The sequence below is a fragment of the Oxyura jamaicensis genome, chromosome 9, assembly GCF_011077185.1.
Source record: "Oxyura jamaicensis isolate SHBP4307 breed ruddy duck chromosome 9, BPBGC_Ojam_1.0, whole genome shotgun sequence".
Lineage (NCBI taxonomy): Eukaryota > Metazoa > Chordata > Aves > Anseriformes > Anatidae > Oxyura > Oxyura jamaicensis.
Genome location: NC_048901.1, coordinates 13,013,180 through 13,034,138, shown reverse-complemented (window position 1 = coordinate 13,034,138; position 20,959 = coordinate 13,013,180). Strand labels below are relative to the sequence as shown.

The window sequence follows — 20,959 nt, the reverse complement described above, 5'->3', positions numbered from 1 at the left end:
GAAAAGAAAAGAAAAGAAAAGAAAAGAAAAGAAAAGAAAAGAAAAGAGAAAGGCAGTCTCCAAAAATTTATTCCCCGATTTTGGAGAAACAAGGCAGCACAGCTCTCCAGTTTCCCATATTGATAGTATCACTTCACTCTCCTTAGGATTTTTTTTTAGCAATATTATGCTCTATTTAAAGCTCTAGCTAGGTAATAAAATCCAGTTTCTACTTCTGGCCTCTCCAATACAGCTCAGTGCCACCATGGCTGTTAAGATGCTCAGTCATACTGTCAAGGATAAGATGTACCACAGACTTAGGAGGTGGATTTAGGGCAGTTATCTTTTAGGAACTGATTCTCTGTCATCTCCAAGTCACTGAAAATTAATTTCTATTGTCTCAACAGGAACAAGTTCCTGTTAACCTCAAAAAAGGTCCAAAATCCTTGTAAAGGACTCATGCCTTGGGTGGGACACTTCAAACAGAGAAGCACCACGTGCAGGACCAGAACGATATAATGATTACGGCTGGCAGGATCCAGCCCAGCTATTGACTGAAAAACTGCACTAAAGCACCCACCTCATCCCAGGGCTAGTCCTGCATTTTCTTTGTGGAAGCTTCTACTGCTCATGCAATTGTCAGAGGGCTGCTTGTCACCTCTGAAGCCCCTTGCCAGCTTGCACGCTACCCGTCTGGAACGGGCACAACTGTTATTGTTATATCAGTTCTGAAGCAGCTAATATTACAAAAAAATAATAATAATACTTATTTAAAAAAACAATGCACCTTCTATGGCCTGGCAGGTACATCAAATCTAGGTAAGCTCACGTGGTTAAATTTTAAGCATCAGCTCTACAGGCAAACATCTGCCTCTTCCACACATTGCTGCTTCCTTCTGAAGCCCTCAGGATGCTGCAGAGGTATCAGGAACTCAGCCTGCAAGGTGCTGAGTCCTTTGACCCTGCTCCACTGATCACTTACCTACACACTTCGCTTTAAGCGCAGGCATGGGGACCTGCTGAAACCACGGGGCCAGCTCACGTGCCTGGCGGTGAACCTGCGCTTTAAGTGCTCTTTTGGCCTGGGGCCAGGGATCCTGTGTGCGTGAGGATGGAGCCGTCATTAATTCAGGCTTTGAGGTGTGTGTTGCTGTTAGAGCTGCTCGAATTGTGGAAATCTTTTTCTGTGAGAAATTTTGTTATTGGAAAATTTTTGGTAAACGGAATGTAGGTTTTAAATAAAATGAAAGCCTTATTTAAAGTTGTAAAATATAAATAATTTAGATGTGCCCCCTCCTTCCTGCTTCCCACCTTCTTTTTGTCCTTAGCAAAACACTAAAAAGAAACAGTGGTGGTTGTTGCAATGGAAGCAAACTGGCCATAATGTAAAATCCTTGACCATCATTATTAACTGTGCTGAATCTGAAAGAGTGAACTAAGTTTTGTCTACATACCCTTTTCAGGCCCCAAACACATTATAAACACCAGACTTGGATTGGTAACATGTGGAAATTAGAGGACAATGTACAGAAAATAAGCCATGCAGAAAGAGTGCAGATTCCTTAGCTTTAGATAATGGGGCAATCAACAGCTCCATCTGACAATACTGCAAGGAGAGAAAATATTAAACACACATTCATATGTTTCATTAACCACTGTTGATTAAAGTAGGATGTTCTAATTCTGTACATGCTTTTATGTCTACTGAATCATGGCTTCTGCTAGGATTTAAGCCAGAAACTACTGAACTCTTTAGGAGATTTCTATTGTCTTCAGCAAATATTGGACCTTCCCTGCATGACATCAGGTAGTTCATCCAGGTGATTGGCTTTAAACCTTCAAGCCACTCCATTCACTTCAAGTGGACTGCTCCCGCGTGCCAGCTCCTTGCAGTCATCTGTGATGAGTTTCAGCTAGGGAGGCTGGTGAAAGAGCCTTTTTCTCAGATAGCACTGAGAAGGAAAAAAAAATAATAATAATAATCCTAATGAGACCCAGGAGAGCCAGGCTCTATTTACAGTTCTGCCACTGCATTTCTGGGTAACCACAGGCAATTCATGCCATTACTTGAGGCATTAGATCCACATTGGTGCAAGCGCTGCAAGATGATGTGCATTGCAGAAGAGCCAGGAATTACCACCAAAATGCAAGGCAAGAACAGACCCATTAGGATGCAAGGAAGGGTGAGATGACTCTAGCCCTCAGTCTGATGTGGAGGTATGGTAGACTTAGCAGTCTGTGCTAGTCTGCAAATAAGACACAGGATCATTTCACAGATATTTTTGTGTTATTTCAGGTCAGGGGTTGATGATGTACTGAGAGGATTTTCTCTGGAAGGGCAAGGGAAAGCCAAGCATGAATGTGATAAAAGGACAGTGAAGGAGCAAACCCCCTGCTGGCTTCAAACACAAATGTGTCCATATAAAAATAAGGCTATTTCCTTCTAGCTGGGTTGTGCAGGAAGTTTGTTTTTATAAGTAGAAAATAGAACCTGTTCTTAATGAGGAACACTTGTCCATGGTCAAACATCTTGTCAATAATGATAATTCTTTCGAGCTCCTCTGTGCCTGTGACATCCCAAAAGAATTATCTTCTAAGAAATAGGATCAAATAGTCCATAAAACCCAAACAAGGAATTTATTGGAAAAGATTCTAAGAGCAGGAAATTGGAAAAATGAAAGCATAGTTAAAAAAGAAACCTACCATAAACACTGCTGAGCTATAGCAGCAAAAAGGGGTGTATTGATTCTGACATCAATTACTTAGGGAAGGCTGGGAGAACCTTCACAATAGGAATACACACGTCTTTCATTATTTTGTTCAGCCATTAGAGAAGATTGAACACCTCTGTGATTGCCTGTGTCCTCCTGATGCTGATGTGACTAAATTTGGGAAATGTGGAAAAACAGTCTGAATGTGCGATGAACTGTTGTTCTGTGTGAAAAGAACTGTTAGAGTTTCCGGAAAGCTTTAGGATCTGTAGCTTTTCAACCTAGAAGGTTGCACATTGGAAGTCAAAGAAAACTGGATATTTAGTCCCTGCCTTCCCGTGCAGTTTCTGCTTGGGGTATCCAACACATACCCCCAAAATATCAGCTGTCATGGCTTTCACATGAACTGTGAATCTTACAGAGGGCATTTCTACCCAATTCCCATCTGAACTCCATTTGAGCTGCAAAATGCTTCATGCAGCTCAAAATAAAATATGTGGCTTGTAAGATCACAAAGATAAAATGTACTAACATAGCAGTATTTTCCTCTCTTTTGCCCCAGAAGCAACAGAGGGACTGTGCGTTAAGAACTTGGCACTTTATTGTTTTTGTTACTACACCTTATATCCTTCTCTCGAAAATCTGGAGAACAGAGAGAAAACCTGATCATACTGCAGTCAAAAAGAGATTTGCCATTAACTGAGCTGGGGCCAGGATTCCATCTTCTGTATGGGTCCAGCACTTAATTCCATACGTCTGCAACCTGGGTAATGCCCTAAGATACAGTTTCATCAACAGAAACACCATCGGTGCCTTTGCTATTTTTTGAGATAAATTAAATTAACTCTTTGATATAATTCAGTGTGGGAAAGGTAGTACAGGTTAAAAGTTGCAGCAACGTGATTCAGCTCAGCTACAAAATGACAATGAGCTTCATCTGACTAGGAACTACATTAAAAGTGCCCTTCTTTGTGTATTACACTGAAACAGCCTCATTATTATTTCATGAGCTAGCTGGCCACAGTGTCAAAGTAGATAAACAAACATGGGAAAATCAATCTGTCCACTTCTCAGAATCTTACATTGCCAAGCATTTGTGAATGTAAATATTAAGGGTGGGAAAACCTCAAAAGTTTCTGACCCTTATTTCCAAGATCTGGGATCTTGCTAGATTTGGTTACATAGTGAGAAATTTGAAACTTTGACAACTTGGCTTGAAAAATATTTTTCTAATATACATCATTTTCCTGTTACTAAGTAGAAGAGAGACAAACCTCTTCTCCAAAGCATAGATCAGAAAAATAAAACACCTCTCTGTAACCATGGGAAATTTTAGACCAAAATGTTGTTTTACTTAAATTGTAATAACTATAATATTAAAAGATAGAATATGCGTTTCTAGCATTAGTCATGCCCCTGGATCTAGAATGGGTCTCATTCCTGCCAATGCATTTATGCAGAGCTTAAACTGATTTCCCTGGTTTCACCTAAATTGTTGTGTTCTACTCTTTTTTTTTCTGTATCTTTACGCTTCATCTTACTTAACTGCTTTGGGGGTATAAAAATATATATCTCTGAATGCAAATCAAATCTTTTGCAGCTTTGATTCTGCTTAAATAAAACCACTAAGAGCAAGAGAAAGTTACAGATTTAATCAGCAACTGGCTGTTTGCCCCAGACCTCACCCAGTTTGGCACCTGTATCCATATGGTAGGACCCTCCTGGGAAGGACACTTTTCTGGGCCACAGCAGTGACATGCTCCGTGTGTGTTCCTTCTTGGGAAAGGAAGGTACTTTTTCAGTTTGGTCTGTCATCATAGCGAGCAACATGTGCCACATTCATAGATCACAGTCTTGAGACACGTTTTGGAAGTTGCCAAAATGTGCTGTATTTACTTGCTTTCCACTGACAGTTCTAGTTGTGTCCTGCCTATTCAGGACACAAAGCCTGATGTTCATATCTGTAGGAAAGCATTTCCCATCATTAGCTATGATCTGATCGTGCAGCTCATCTCAACTTCTGTTGTTATCTACCTTTTCCTCACTTTAGACTGCAAAAAACAGGCAACATGTGGCTCTCTAGGTATGTCCAGGATATGTCCAGCTGGTAAGTGAAAAACTTGAATGGAGTCTCTAAACCATATCAAAGGTCAGAGACCTATCAGGGCCATCACATCAGGATTTCAGGGGAGGGAGAAGGAGAGGGAGACACGAGGCTTGAGTTTCTTCTCAAACACATTGGCTCTACACTACCATTGCTTCATCATTTTCCATGCAAATTCACAACTGGAATGAGATCGGAGAATAATTATATTCACCAGCTGAGTACAGCCCCCTTTCTCCTGGGTGCACATCAAACAGCCAGCTTTCCCCCAGAGCCTCATAAAATCTCTACTCCCCACCGTGGTGCTTGCTAGCCCCGGCATGCCATGCCTTCCCCTTTGACTTTCAGGAGAAAGGCTAGTTGCGACCCAGTTGTGACCCGGTCTGTGAAACGGAGATAACAAGCGCTCTGTCTGTCGGTTTGGATGGCAAATAGCCTTTGAAGCACAAACTGGGCCTTACGTTTTTTTCAGCTGTGCTTGACCGAAGGGGGTCCAGGCCTTCATTGTAATAATTCTCCCCAAACCAACTCAGAGGATGGATTAATGCAGTTAAAGAATTAAACCACAATTTTGGCTCCATTTGACACAGCAAGATTATCAAGATGCCCTACAGGTCATCTGAAACCTGTTAATCTTGCATAATCTGGAAAAGACACATTTTTATGTGCAGATATCTCAGGAAGACATGTTTCTGTGAGAAAAAGGCTCAGTGTTTCTGTCCTCTGCTCTGTTAATCATGACCAACTGCTGGTATCCAAATAATACAGCAAATCTCCCATAGGATAAGGCAGACCTACAAAAATTAGAATTCGGCTGACCTGGAAATATTTCAGTCATGGTTTTCAGAAGTAGTTTTGTCAGAATAGGGCAAGGATAATTACAGCTTAAGCTAAAAGGAAAAGGGGGATGGGAAACCATGAGGTGGAAACTGCAAAAATAAATAGCTCTCTGTCACAAGAACAGCCCCATGGAGGGATGCTGGTTTTGAGTGGAAGAAAGAAATCAGTCTGAGAGGATCCTGAATATGCGTCGGTTCTCCTTTTCTCATGACCTCCAGAGCAGCTCACTGGGAAGCCTCCTGCTCCTTGTCTCCCCAGCCATTCCTAACTGGGGCTTGAGCAGCCCCTTGCCACCCTCAGCAGAGCATACCCCATGGCATATCACTCCAGCCACCACAGATTCCCACCCCCCCCAGAACCTCTGCACCCCTTAGGGATAACTGTTTCACTTGTGGTGCAGGCTGTAAGGCCTCAGGTGCTGCTGTCTCCATTTTTCTTTGTCGTCACTGTGACATTCTCAAAGAAGCAGGTGTCAAGTGTTGGAGACACCTCAAATGTCTCCAATTCTCCATTTACTAATGCTGATTGCCCCCACATGCTACTGGGAACATGAGCCTTCAAAAGCAGAAATAGGGCAGAAGAGTTCCTTTTTTATTTATGGGATCTTCATCTGTACTGTGTAAGTACTGAGGAGAGATTTTTAGGTGATTAAAAATTTTTGAACTCTGAGGGGCCAATAGTTTTAGCTGTTTCTGTCTTAGAGATTTGACCCCTGGGTTATGTGGGGGTATAAGTGTCTACCCCATGTTAGCCATAATATGGTGAATGGAAGGAAAAGAGGGATTTGACCCTAATTTGGGAGTGTTTTTAGGAAGGAAGCTCTCTTGGTATGGTATATTTCATAACTTTTTATTGACTAAATGTTGTATTGTTGCTTTTTTTTTTTTTTTAACAAAAAGAAGAGCTGCTAGATTAGTATTTTTTCTAGTTGTGATAAATTCCAGCTCTGCTTTACAAATGGATTATAGTGGAGAAAAAAAAAAAAAAAAAAAAAAAAGAATATTTATATTACTCTGAACTGTATGACTGTACTGTATGACTGTACCTTCAATAGTGATATGATCGCTCAGGGCAGCCACCTTCAATTTCTGCAGGAAAAGCTTGTGAAGGGGAGCCAAGGCCAGGGAGCTCAGGAGGAAAGATTGAAGTAAATGCTTATTATAGGTGCATGTGTGAGCTCATAGTCCAGGGGAAACGTTGTATTTTAGGCAGGGCATCATAGCAGACTTTTCTCTAGAGTTAACTGTCCAACACTTCCTAATTAAATTCCTTGGTTAAATTAATGTAATTAAGTTTTTGTCTGTGGAAATTTACTTTATTTAACAGATGGACAAGTAGTCCTTTTAATATTGCTTGTCTTCAACCAGAGGCGAAAGTTAATTGTAAAGGAAAATTTGTTGATGAATAAAGGAAAATAAGAATACAGAAACTTTAAGTGGGCACTGACCTTTTCAGGGAAAAACATGTTAATTATGAATTGTGCTAGACAATGATTTCTGCTTGTATGGGTATATTTACTTTTCCCCACAGAACTAAATACTTTTGACCTACTGGACAACTTGGCTCTAAGGTCAGGCATCTCTGTAACTTCTGCAGCATCATATGAACAATGTCCTCTAGGAGGGTCAGTGACTCTGGGCCCTCTCAAAAGGACTGCATCTGGTATTGTGCAAATGCAGTGTTGCTTTAAGTATCTCTAATGAAAGACAAGGAATGTGTTTGCAATTAAACTGTATTTGTAGGAAACTTTTCCATTGACTTTCAGTGCTTGACACCTTTTTGTTTAAACATGTGACAGTTAATACAAACCTCATGTACCACCTACTTGGGTTCCAGCCTGGCTTGATCTCCAGGGTGCAAGAGGCTTCCCTCAGATGTTGTGGAGAAACCTAAGTACACAGAAATAGTTTTCTGGTGGAGACTAATGGGGTGATTCTTATAGAAATCTGCAGCAAAAACATGGGAGGTCTCGCATTTTGTGTTCCTAGATCTTGCAAGTAATTCTCATTCCAGTATTTTACCCCCTCACCATGAAGTCAGGGACAGAAGAATAGGGGATTGCTTAATCGCATTAATGATTTCTAAATAAAACAATCATAATTATTAAAGCCAGGAATAAAAGAATGGGGGCTTGCTTAATTGCATTAAAATAGATATTGCTGAGTGTCTTTGCGTACTACTGTGCAAATTAACTGAAACAAGGTGTCTCGGGGCCCCTCATGGAGGATGTTTCCTGACAAAAATGGGGAATATGTCTCAAAAACCAGCTGAAACTGACCTTGTGGTTTGGAAAAGAGGCAAGGAGCAGCTGAGCCTATACAAAGGCAGGGGGTCAACTAGTGTTCATGAAGAAGAGTTATCAGCCTTAATCCCCATGACCCCCCAACGACCACCATCAGAAGGCACTGTGCAAGCACAGATGGGAGCAGTTAATGGAAATGACTTCTTGGAGCTGATTTTAATACAAAGTGGGGATAGGTTATGAATATGTATAGGCATATTGGGAAACTTCATGCATATAACCAAAGCAAGTTGCTGTGTTAGGGTGTGCATGCCTTTGGGAGCTATTCCACATGTGCCCAGCGCCAGAATAAACCACATGCCTACTTTATAACTCATTTGCTTTGAATTGTAGAGTTCTTCCACGAATCAACCAAGCTGCAGATTGCTTTAAATTCCCTGTATTTATTGAATATTCTGTCTGAGACATCTTCTGCTGTACTCTTCAAGAAAGGCGGTCTTAGTATGTAACGGTGGCTGATTTCTAAGATCAAAGAGTAAATGTTGTCTTTCACCAGGGGTCTCTGAAGTCACAGACCCTCCCTGTCAGGGAATCACTACTACCCAACAGCCTGCTTCTTGCTTTCCTTGCTGGCAGAGGCTGTGGCTGCTGCTGGCTATCTGTGCAGTGATCAGGATGTTCCTCACCTGCCACCTTGCCCTGGGCCAGCTCGCTGCGAGGGGTGGGTTTCGCTTTTGCCATTTTCCCCTGGTGAGTGTGGCAGTGTGCTGGAGGAAGGTGGGGCTGGCCTATGGCTATATAGCACTGAGACAATTCAAATGCTTAAATTTTCTTAATATCTGGCCTGCAGAAGCCAACCCTTCTCCAGCAGTGGCATGGCTGTGCACTCCAAGGCCTAGTGGGAGGGCCTGCTAGTTCTTTTGTGTGGGCCAGGCCTCAGGCTTTGTTTTAGACCTCAGAGAGAGGTTTCCAGGCTGAACTGTATGTTTGAACACAGCGAGGTACCTCTACTTTTGTACTGTTAGGCATATTTTGGCTTAAAGCAGATTTAAAAGAAGATGCTTTCTTAAACTATTTATTTCTGTGTTCAGCTTGGGGATCTTCAGGCTCAAGAGCAGGGGCTCCCTGCAAGCCCCAGGGAGTGTCAAAGCACAAAATCTGAGTGCTGTAGCCTACCATGGCCTAAACCTACCATTTCTTTGGGGGAATCTGTGGGATAAGGGGGAAGCCAGCTTTAAAAATGTCCAAAGAGGGTAACTGTTAATGTGAAAAGAACCTAAGACTGTGTTGGGATTGTGAATATCAAGTTAACATCTTTCCCAAAAATGTGTCCATTGTGTGACTTCCCATCATATCATTCCTTCTCTTGTGCCTGTGGCAGGTGATGCAAGCTCCTTGAGGCTGGGGTTATTTTTCCTGAAGTGTGCCGTTGGCACAAGGTGTGGTCTGGGTTCTCTTAGAGCCCAGGTGGTTGGGCCTGAGTGTGAAGGTGGAGCTGAAGCAAACGGTTTAATGAAGACATGAGTGGGTGAGCTGGCTGTAATGTGTTTCAAGCAGTTGTCTTCAGTATTTGGCATCTTCTGTTTGTACAGGACCTGCCCTGAGGAATCACGGGCCTGAGGTGAAGTTCTCCAGATGTTGCTGCAATGCATGGGGTCACAGGTAAGCCCAGAGAAGCATGAGCAGTAGTTCTGGATGGGGCCATGGTGCATTCACATCCATGTCCTGTGTGGTTAGGTGGTGTTTGAGGCAGATGTTGGGTGTAAGGTGTGCAAAAGATTGTTTTTTATAAGCTGGGTGGTTAGATGCTCATTTAGATATGAAAAAGATTTTCTTCCAAAACTCACTTTAGAGTTTTCAAATATCTGTGTAACTCTCAATATAGTTAAACACTGATGTCTAACCGCTCCTGAACTCAGTGGAGCTGTTTATCATGACAGCCAGTTCTGCCAGTTAACTTATGATTCATTGAAATACCATTTTGCTATTTTTGAATTTGCCATATGTTTCAGCTAATGACTTTTGTTTGTAAATGCCTATGAATAAAAGTTTGTGCTATTGGTCTGATTATTAATCAATTTTTCAACAATTGCATGCAGGATATTTTTAAAATTCTGAATTTAAACAAGGTTTTACTTCTAATCATTAATTTGTTGTGGTTATAATATAGAGAATATTAAACACAGGAGCTAAGTTCTAATTAATGTCCATGTAATTCATACCAAAGGGATTAATGATAGGTAGAATCTAAAATTTTTGCGGTTTTTAAATTGTATGTTTGAAAATGGCTTTGCTTTACAGACTGGAGGTAATATACTTAAGTGTAAACACTAGTATGACACATCTGTGAGCTCCTGCTGTGTATTTGAGTCTAGGATTTTGCTAGTATTGATTAGTTGGTCATACATTAATATGCAGTGAAATCCCAATGCTCTGAACTAATCTTCCATACAGCCTTTCAACTGGAAGAGGATTCTGTACAGGGAATCATGCACATTTTGTAAGCTTTTTAGTTAAACCTCATGGCTTGTGTCTATGTCTCCTAAAGATATTTAGCTGGTTCAGGGCTTTAATGTCAATTTTTGGGCAAAATGATCCAGCTGAAATGTAGTTTAATGTTAAATGTAGTATCAGAAAGTTTTCTGGTGGGGACTTTATTTGCATGACTTCCTGGTTGAGGAAAAGTACTAAAATAATCGTATGGCTCGTTTCTAATCAGAAGTTTTTCACATGACTTTGTTTCCTTTTAAGGAGGCTAAAAAGCCTGTTGCATAAATTAAACTGCTCTTTTGGGGAGCAGAGAGCTTTTGTTTTTCTCCTAAATGATAATTTAAGAAGATCTTCTACACCAAGAGAAAATAAGCATAAGGCACTGATAGAATAACTGCTTATCTGATAAGATTGTCTTCTCTAATATATGGCTTTACTGGTTTCAGCCTAGAATGGATCTTCAGGCGTTGGTGGAAATGAAATGTCATTATCCAAGTAGGATTTCCCAAATAGTCTTACTGTCTTGGAGCCAGGAGAGGGCACCAAACAGCAGTGACAGCACCTGCTCTCGGTGTTGCGATGCTTTGTCGTGGAGACAGTTACTTCTCTTAGTTATCTTCACAGATAAGGAATGAACTCTCCTAATCTCCAGAGACTGAATATCCTGATTTATGTGGAATTAAGGAACTTGTATTCTTTGAAGTGATATGAGTACTGGAAAACTTAAGTTCTGAGACTTTCAAAGAAATCTAGAGAAACTGGGAGTTGGGCTCTGTCTGCAGAGAGTAGTTATGTCCTACAATCCCAGCTCTGGAAATCCAGGTTGAAACACATTGGTGTGGCAGTGTTTCAGTTGTGTTATGTGAAATCTCACCTATGTAGAGAGCCAGTCCACAGGCAGAAAGTGTGGGGAATCCCCAGGGGACAGATAAAGGTGACACAGGGCACATTCCTGAAGGCCTACCCTAGGGAACCGTTCCTGACAGGAGCGTCTCCTGCCCAATCTCCTGCCTATTCTCTATACTTCACCCTGAGCCTGCTTTTCATGTCTCTTGCTTTAGCTTAGTGAGGCATATGGGAGTTTGGACTCTTCCTGTAATCCAGTCATGGCTTTTTGGCTGAAATAGAGTACATCTATAGAACTTTATGAAATAATTAAATCATAATTCTGAGTGATCTTTTATTCATGTAAAATAAATGCCTACAGAGACATGTCACGACAGAGGTTTAATTATTCTATCTAGAGAATATTTATTTAAAATTGTCTAGTGCTTGTTCTGCCCACTTATTTAGAAATGTGCTGACAACATTTAGGCTGAAACACACAATTGGACTGCATCTAGTTTCCCCTTTAATTCTTTGGCATGAACTATTAATGCTCATTACTGGTTACTCTTCCATTCCTCAGCATTAACTGGCTGAATGTATCAGGGTTTCATATCATGGTAATCATCCATTTTCTAATATACTCTGATCTTGTGCCTTTATGGGTGCTTTGACTCTCCTTGACTTCTGGGAATCGAGGGTAGCAAGATCTTCAAAGAGTTGGCCTCACAGTTAATTTGTGTGCTGAAACTGGCATTTATATTAAGTTCTGGGGAAAAAAAAATAAAAAGGCAGTCTCAGTGTGACCTGTAAAAGTTTCTGTATCATAAGCAGAGCTCTAAATCTGCTGCAGGGCTGAGGTAAAAAGGTATAAAAATGCATTTGCATAGACCCTGTCATTCAGAGATGTGAAATCCTAAAGCTGATTGCCAACTGACAAGCTGCCTTTCTGACACTTTCTGAATGTTTTGTTTGAATTCTTACATACAGTATTAAGTTCTGGCCTTTAATCTTTTATGGTATGCGGTCCTTCTTGGGGACAACCTGTTTCAGCCATTTGTCTCCTCTCCTGGGTAGCAGTGTCCAGCCAGATGTCTCAAAGTGGTCTGAATACTTCGAGAAAGTGTTTAGTCATCCTGTCAGGGATGGACAAAACCATGAACCCCTGAGCATGGTGAGGATTTTCCCAGCCAGACATCAGCCTTCTGCAGCTCTCCTTCACTATCCTCAGATTAAAATTATTTTTTGATGTATTTTGTCCTCTTCATGTAGTGGCAGAGCTTCTGCTAATGCTTTTCTCTGTTGTTACTTATATGAGCTGCAAGAGATTGGTTGTCTTTGCTTTCCTTTCTTTCAAATTAGGTGAAGGATTTTCATGGTGCTGGGTAATTATTCCACATATGAGAAGTAAATACCAGGTGTAGCTCTTATTCTTGAAAGAACTGAGGCAATGAAGTAAATTCCACTCCACAAATACTGCTTCTCCTATCTTAGGAGTCAAAAGTAATGGCACCATTTCCCTAACCTTGGTGTGAATATCCTTCTCAGTTTAAAATGAGAGGACTGTGCACTTGTCAGTCATCCTGATATAGCGGAGTTGTCTCCACTCTGCACTTAAAAATGGGAGAAGCCCCTTTGTCATCCTCCCTGTCTTGTTCTGCCCTCTCCTCAGCCTCTTCCCTGTAATCTGGAGTTTGAGCAGGAGCTGAGGCTGAGCAGCAGTACTTGTCATTAGTTCTATACAAGGGGACTCATAAAATATTCCTGGCCATAGGTTGCATGAAATACTGCGGAGCACCTGTGGAAGGCAATTAAATTAACCCCTCTTGATTTGTGGTTCTTCTATTAATCTTTACACTGGGCACGTACATCAATAGCACATAGTTCATTCAGAGTGACAGAAATACTAAGAAATGGGAAGAAAATTAGAACTGGAGCTCGAGACTGAATTTTTATAAAGAAAAGTAGAGCATAGAGCCAGACCTGAGTATTTACCTGCTTTCTTTTTTTTTATCATGCCTGCCTAAGCCTTGAAGGGCTCCATGAGAACTGAGGTCCTCTTGTCAAATGCAAGCCTTGGCTTTTGCTGGAGAAACTTGAGGATGATGTCAGCTGGAAGGATTTTGGTTCCCTGTCATCTGTGTCTCAATTCTTTGAAACGGCTCCTGTTTTCTTCCATAGCATCTTCCTGGCCTTCATTAGCCACTAAATCCTAAAGGCAACAAATGCTAGTGGTGTCTCTGGATCTGGCCTTTAACTGTTGAAGGGCTGAAGCATTGCAGAAGGTGCAAATGTGCACTACTGCAGGCCCTAGGGGTCTTGGCTGTGTTGTATAACAAGTAGTCAGGGAAGAGCAGTGGAGTTTACTGGCTATTTCTTCTGTTGCTGAATACAAGAGGGAAAAAGATTGTCTGCTTTCAGCAAAAGCTTTGTAGTCCATGCTCAGATGGCCAAAATTAAAGGATGATTAGTCTGGCTCTTTTCCTTACTGTAGATGTCGGGTGACAGCCCTGTTGGGCCTCTGAGGGTAAGGATGACAACTGCTTGTGCCGCTGGAAATGAGCTCGTGCCAGGGATGACACCCCTATCCAGTGACACTGAGATGGATCCCTAATCAGGCAGCTTCACTCCTAGGTGTAAGGGCTCTAGGATGGTTTTGTTGCCCAGCCTATGTGTTGCTGAAGGACTGATTGTGGCTTTAGTTGGGTCTGTTGTACAGAGTATGACATCTGTGTTAGCTTTTGGGAGTGTTTTTATATGAAATATTCAGGGATTATGCTACCTTATACAAACTGCTACTTCAGGGTGGTAACAGGGTTATGGTAAGTAGTTGGGAGAAAGGTAATCCCCCAGTTCCCTCTCTGGAGAGTGGGAGTGCCTTTCCTGCTTGTGTTTCAGATCACCTAAGCCTCATCTCACGTACTTAGTTATATTGCTGTTTTAGAGTCTGCAGGGTCAGAAAAAGTTCATTATCCCACTCTTTAACCTTCTTGCGCCAGCAGAGTCTGAATTTATCAGTAAAGAGCACAGTAGTTTCTTGTAGGTTAACAACCTGAGCACAAAGGGCAAACTCAGCACTTGCACTCAAGAACACCAAATCAAAATAGATGCAACCTGAACTGTGAAGCCTGAGGGTCTAGTCCTAATGCAGCTAACTGCAGCATTAGCATGAGATTGTGTTGTGCCTTCTGCACCTTTGTTTTTGAAGGGAATACATGACTCATTGTGGTTTAGCTATCTATTTAAATAAACTTTCTGTCCTTTCAGGCTTGATGGCAGAGTTCATTCCTCACTGACCTCATGAAAAGCTTAATTTGCGAGCAGGCCATATGTGGTCTGATTACCCAAGCTACCTATGTAGCTCCTATATGTGTTTACTCAGCCTGGTTGTTTATTGCTGCTCCCCCTGCTAGGCTAATGAGTCCATCCTTAATGCCTCCATTAATCTTTTTTTTCTCCACGGGTGTCACTGTTTCTATCCTCATGCTTTTTCATGTGAGATGCTCTGTTAAGTCACTGCTCTTGCCATCAAAATCCTTTCTCAAGCACTTGATTTTTGCCAGTACTGATGAATTCCTCTTCCCTGTGTATGCTCACGTGGGGGTGGAAGGGCATAATGTCCTCTAGAAGCAGGAGACCCAAATCCTCAGCTTATGGCTGTCTTCAGCAGGGCTGATCCTATAGTTGCATGATCACTATAAGCTTGTTTGCATTTTCATGTACAGTGAGAACTGAATTTGACATCAAGAGTGTATCTGCAGAGGTTTGATCTGCAGCTACCTTACACCATTTGCACTCCAGTGACACAGCCCAAAGAAATCAATAATGCTGATTCTTCTCAAGGCTGCTGCTTTGCTGGGGAGCACAGGAGAGGTCAAAGTCTTTTGTTTTGACACCAGCAAACTATTTGAATCCAAAGGCTTTTATAAGTGAGAGTAAAGGAAGGAATGGCTGGTTTAAAAAACAAAAACACACTTGTGAAGCTGCTGTTTGATACCTTGTGCTGCTTCACTGGCACTTGTGAATTTTATCTTCTCGGTTGCAAAAAGGTCTAGAGATTTTGTCTGCTTCCTGTATGGCATGAGATACGACATGCTACATGTTTCCAAGGTAAGGTATGACTCAGAAGATCTGAGTAAACACTTGAGTGCTGTACTGGTTAACTGGTGCCTGTGTTTTATCTTCATGGGGCTGCTATTAGCCTGGCACTACTGAGCCCCAGGAGGGGCTGTGCTCCCCTCTTCTAGCGCAGGGTGGACTCCCAGGTGGCAAATGATGTGGGGGAGAAAGCTGGAGATGACAGGATTACTGTCTGAGGCTTCTTTCCTCCTTGGGAGGCCAACTGGGAAACCAACCTTTTCCAGTTTGGAAATTGCATTGCATCAACCAAATATTCTGGCTCTGCTTAGTTCTATCTAGGGGGAGGAATGTCAATTAGGTAACAATAAAATAAATGTGGAATACTTTGGCTGGTCTGGCATGAAACAGGAGGTACCAAAGGTATGTCCACGTGCGTCACTCTAGCAGTGACAACATATGGCACTGAAGGCACTGCTGTTTGATGTGGGGAAGGGGCTGGGGGCTGGAGTTCAGTGTTGATCCAAAGGCAGATTCCAGGTCTGATGCAGGGAGGGCTCATTTGCAAGCCCTGTTCAGACTGCAGTCCTGCAGCATACATGCAGGCTGTATGCAGGCTCACTGTAAGAGTATTTTAAGTATGTTGCCCTTGGTTTTAATTTCAGGGATAATTTTAGAAAGCATATGTCTGGGTCTCTAATTTCCACATTGCTGCTGCTGGTCTGTGTGTCAAATGGTATCTTCTCTTTCCTAACAAAACTTTCATATCGTCAGTGACACTCAATACTTCTGCTCTAAGGTTGCTACTTTTAGTTCATGGGAAAGTTGCAGAGCTTGCTGCCCTGACCCACTGCATGTGGGAAGGGATGTGGCAGCTGAAGCAGAAGCATTCTGATGTTTTTCACTTTGTCTATTTCCATTACAGAAAATCCATATCCTTGCTTCAGAAAAGAGTAGTAGGGGAGTTTTGGGACTCTTGCAGTATTGAATCTAAATGTCTAAGTTGGTGAATGCAGTTTTAGACTCATAGTAGACAAAAGCAACCCATGAGGTACCAGAGCTCTTAAATTTAGTTGCTTACAATCCGCATGCAGATATTAGAGTTTTAGTTTGAAATTTAGTTTGAGTTCATCTGTCTCCTCAAGAATCATGAGCTGCACAGACTACTTCTGCTGGTGGCCTCTCCCTTTCAGCCCGTTTCATCACATTTTTTTAGGAAAAATGTCAGGAACAGAACATTCAGCATCTCTTGATTGTGACTTTTAGAAGCGCAGATGTTGGGAAGAGCTTTAAGAGGGATGTTTTGTGATCATTCTGAATCTAGACTGCTGAAGCTGTGCTTATCTGCATTGATCTGCATTTGTTACTGTCACCAACTAGATTTTGATGTTGGACACTGGCACGTTGGAAAGCCTGCCAACCTCCATTTGGAAACCTGAGTGTGGAGTGCACCAAACACACTCCAAAAATCTCCTAAGGCTGGGTTTTCCTCTTCTAACAACCAACCATGAAACTTGAGGAAATAAGACAGCTGGGGAAGCCTCACCTTACTCCTTTTTTTTTTTTTTTTTTTTTTCCAGGGTGAAAAAGATGGAGAGAGCACTTTGGAGTTGGCTCAGAGTTCTCTTCCAGCAGAGGTTCTTTGTGGGCACGCACCTTGAGGTCCCCCTTGTAATTCCTGGAATTACAGAGGAGCAAGGGTGTCAGAGCTGCTGATCATACTTTGCTCCATGAAGTGGATGAGTAAGGTGGCTGTGGCCACCAGGACTGCCTTGGCCACCCATGGGGCTTTGTGGCAGGTACAGGCTGGAAGGGTGCAGAGGTGATAAGCCAGCACAAGGCCCCAAGAGCTCAGTGTCCCTTCCTGAGGTCCAAGTGCAGCATCTCCCCAGTGAAACTGAGCTGGAAGTGAGGAGGAGGGATTTATTTTTTCAGAGCTAAACTGTAATACGATACAACAGAGTGGAGCTGGGGTTTATAGTCTTGTGCATTTACTATCTAAAAACATTGATGGCTGTTTGGGGGAGGCTATGTAGGTCACTGAAAACAGCATTTTTTTTTTGTGCTTTTCTTTTAATATTTGAAGTTCTAGAATTCAAAAATAAATTGTTCCTTGGCATGAAACTGTCTGGGTGGCATGAAGCTGACCACCTGGAGTGCAGAAATCCAGTGCATCAACAGAAAGGGGTTTCTTTTTTCAGAGTAATGAATGTTTACCAGTAAGCGTGCCTGACAGGCTTTCAGCAGTAAGTATCAGTTGAAGCAAACTGTTGGAATCTGACTTATTATGGAAAGGGATGAGTGTAAGAATTCGCATTCAAATCCTTCTAGAATAAGTTATTAAAAATAACAAAGTTGGAGTAGGGCAGGGAACAGATTGGTCAGCACCTGGAGAACGGTAAATGTAATGGCTGCTGAAAGCTGCCTGTGCTGCTGCAGTCAAGGCCAGTATCCGGCCCATGCTGACCTTAAAGTGTTCAGTGGTCCCCAGTACATACTTACTGGAAGGAAGCTGACTCAGTTCCTTGGATGTGTAAAACTGGGGTTCTTAGCTCTGAACGGTTTTGACAGCTATCATATGCTGCCTCCTCTGACTTTATTCCCCACTGCTTTATTTTCTTCCTTCTTCTGTCAACATCATGCATGGAAATACTTGTGTGGAAATGATAACATAGTTTCTACAGTTTTTCTGGGGAAAAATCATAGATCCTATTGGAGAAAAGTAATAAAGGCCCCTGCCTGAAGGATTGGCTGGGAGGTAGGTTGTGGGGTGAACCCTGGACTCTACTAAGGGTTTCTGAACAGTCTGGAGGCAAACTTTCTAACCCACCTGTTCCAAATCTATAAGCTCAGGGTAATAATGCTTCTTCAAGTAGCATCAGGAATGGGGAGTCCTTGATTTTAGCTTGGAAACTCACTGTACCCCAGGACTCTTGCACACAGTACCAGACGCAGGCACTGTAGGTTAGATGCAGCAGGTGGATACACCGTTGGTGTTTTGGCTAAAAGCTGGTCTGCTGGGTGCTGTACAAATGTATAGAAAGTGATGATAACTGCATTAAGAGCTCTTAGTCTAAAAGTAAGTCTCATAACAAGAGAATAAGATAGATAAAACAGTAGAAATGAGATGTCAAAAACATTACAGAAACTTTCTTATCTAGTTCGGAGCAGTACCTGCTGTCTATTTGGAATGACACAGATTTTCAGCCTATCCCCACTTTAAAAACAATCTGCCTCACCTAACAAAACAATAACAAGTGTTTGATCTAAGCTCATGCTGCTGTGCATTTTGCAGGTCTTTTGCAAAGACTAACAAATTTAACTAAGAAAGCTTTAAATTAGCTTTTTTGGAGGCCAGGAGCAAGCAGGTGAGGACTTGCTGCAGGATGCAAACAGGTCTTGGGCTTTGGGGAGATGTGTGGGGTTTCTGCCTCTCCTGAGCTTTGTGTTGCTGTGTGAGATGCAGTGTAGACAAAACAAGCGCTGCTGGTTTGTTGTCTTGCATAGTGAGCCGTGTAGCCCCAAGGAGCGATGCTGTTTGTACATCAGTTACAAAGTATTTGACCCATCACAGATGGATTGGGTTATTGCTGCTGCAAACCTGGGGGACTAAAGAAGAGCTTTCTCAAAAGTCAAAGGGGTGTTTCTTCTACAAAAGCAATGTGAGAGGAAAGACATACAGAAATGTGTGTGGCAGGGGCAACTCAGGAAGAGCACAGAGGAACTGAGAATGGAGACTGGTGCATTGGGGAAAAGCTTGAGCTTTTGTTGGTGCTGAATGTGGGGGGTCATTGTCAGTACTTGAAAAGGGGCACAGCGGTCCTGTGGCTTTCTTAAGGGGAACCAGATCCTTTTAATGCTTCCTTGCACTGCAAAACACATGAGAGATCAGGCATTGCTACCCAACTGAGTTTTTCAGGGTTGTGCTTGCAATGTGGTGGACTAGCAAGAATCCTCCTAGTTAAGATAAAAGTGGGTGTCTGAGAGAATCACTTTAATCCCCGCATCCTTTAGTTCTCAGATTGTCTGTGCTTCCTTTGTAGCAATTGACACTCATTATGTCACAAGTGCAAATTGCCTCGGCATGTTTTCTTAAGTTTGATGTAATAAGGAAAGAATTCAGATAGCATCGATACCTTGTCATTTTGCACTGCCTGTTAGTGGGAACCAACAAAATCAGATACAGCCTCTCTGAATTACGTGTGCAAACAAATGAGATCAAAACTGCTGACTTCAGTAGTGTCAGATTTTCATGATTAAGTCCATGTTTCCAGGACAAAAGGCAAACCCAGCCAAGCATTTCAGACAATGCTCTATCCCGAAGGGACATTGCCACGGTGCGAGGTCTGACTGCTCCTGGACAGCAGCATGGAGCCAGGGGGACCCGTGTGGGAAGGGTCATGGGGTGGTGGGCACTGCCCTGTAAGCCTGGCTGCTGCTTCTCTGCATTTCAGTTGTTTTACTCTTTCCCCACTGTTTTGAAGGAGGCTGTGTACCAGGAATTTATTAAGAGCGGATCTTGCCTGCAGGGAGCCAGTACTTTCTCTGGGAGTTATTTACCCGCAATAGCTGGGGAGCACATTCTGCACATACACAGACAGGGAAAGGCACGTGGAGGGCAGTCCTGGCTGCGAGCACTGGGCCTGGGCTCTGCAGGGACTCTGCAATTTCATGGGAATGGCTTCTGCGGTGGTCTCCTGATAACAGAGCTCCTCACGCTATCTGCTGTCCGTATGCTAGAAATGTGTTTGTGATGAAAAAGGTAAGGGAAGCTCTTACAGGCTGAGAAATCGTTTAGTTCAACGGGGCCAACGTAAAACAAAACACTTGAATCATTCCCGTGTAATACTGCTAGGAGTCACGAGATGGGGCTATTTTAGCTAAAGCTCCGAAATCCTGTGCCAGTGCCTGTTGAGGCAGTGAGGTGAGAAATCCTGGTGCAAGTCAAGATGCCATTTGTCTCGAAGGCAAGTACACCAACAGCACCGGGCTCTCTTCAGCTCTTTTGTTCCTTTGTGTGGGTATAGTTCTGATAAAAGCTTTCTCTGGTGCAAAAGTCCAAAACAGTACATGTAAGCCCGAGGTAGGATTTTTACCTTTTCTTTGCCCCCTTGCACAGTGTACTTTGTTACTAGCCTTGTGCACAGGGCAGGGAGGTGTCCCCAGCAGATGCCTGCCAGTTCATGTGGCAGAGATTGCTCCCTTTCCTGCCAAGGAAGGGGTTAAAAAAGCACCCCGAGTTTTGTGTTAAATGTCTTTAAACAGTTGTATCTTCTCTTTATGTATAAAACGTAGCTTTAAATAAGCCCTCCTTCTTTCTACATTGCCTGTTGCTAAGTGCAAACAATCTGAACTTTCTCCACAGGTATTGTGTGCCTCTAAAAAGGCTGAAATAGGAGATTTCTGTGACCTGAAACACCTAATTTAGGCTCTGTGGGGTTCTGTTGTCCAATGAGCTCTTGGCTCCAGAGCTCAGAAATCTTTTTAAATTGCATTAAAATAGCAGATGTTAAAAATATGCAGCTTGAGAGAAGGTAAGCGGCCTCCCCCCTTCCCAAAGGCACATAATAGATAGCATTAATATATGACATCTGAGTCTCTGCCTTTGTGCAGTTGAACATTTCACGGTATCTGGACTAAGTGATGATAAAGAAACTAAATTGAATGTGGCTTGGAAGATTTTGTCTGCAT

At 42.4% G+C, this 20,959-nt stretch overlaps 1 protein-coding gene across 1 annotated transcript in view; it reads left to right on the top strand.

The window, feature by feature from the left end:
• Positions 1-8,201: 8,201 nt before the first annotated feature.
• LOC118171631 (glypican-5-like) overlaps positions 8,202-20,959 on the top strand; it is a 411,554-nt gene continuing 398,796 nt past the window's right edge. The window contains exons 1-2 of the mRNA XM_035334914.1: positions 8,202-9,538; positions 16,849-17,007. The gene's annotated coding sequence lies outside the window, so the exon portion shown is untranslated. The remainder of the gene's footprint in view (positions 9,539-16,848; positions 17,008-20,959) is intronic.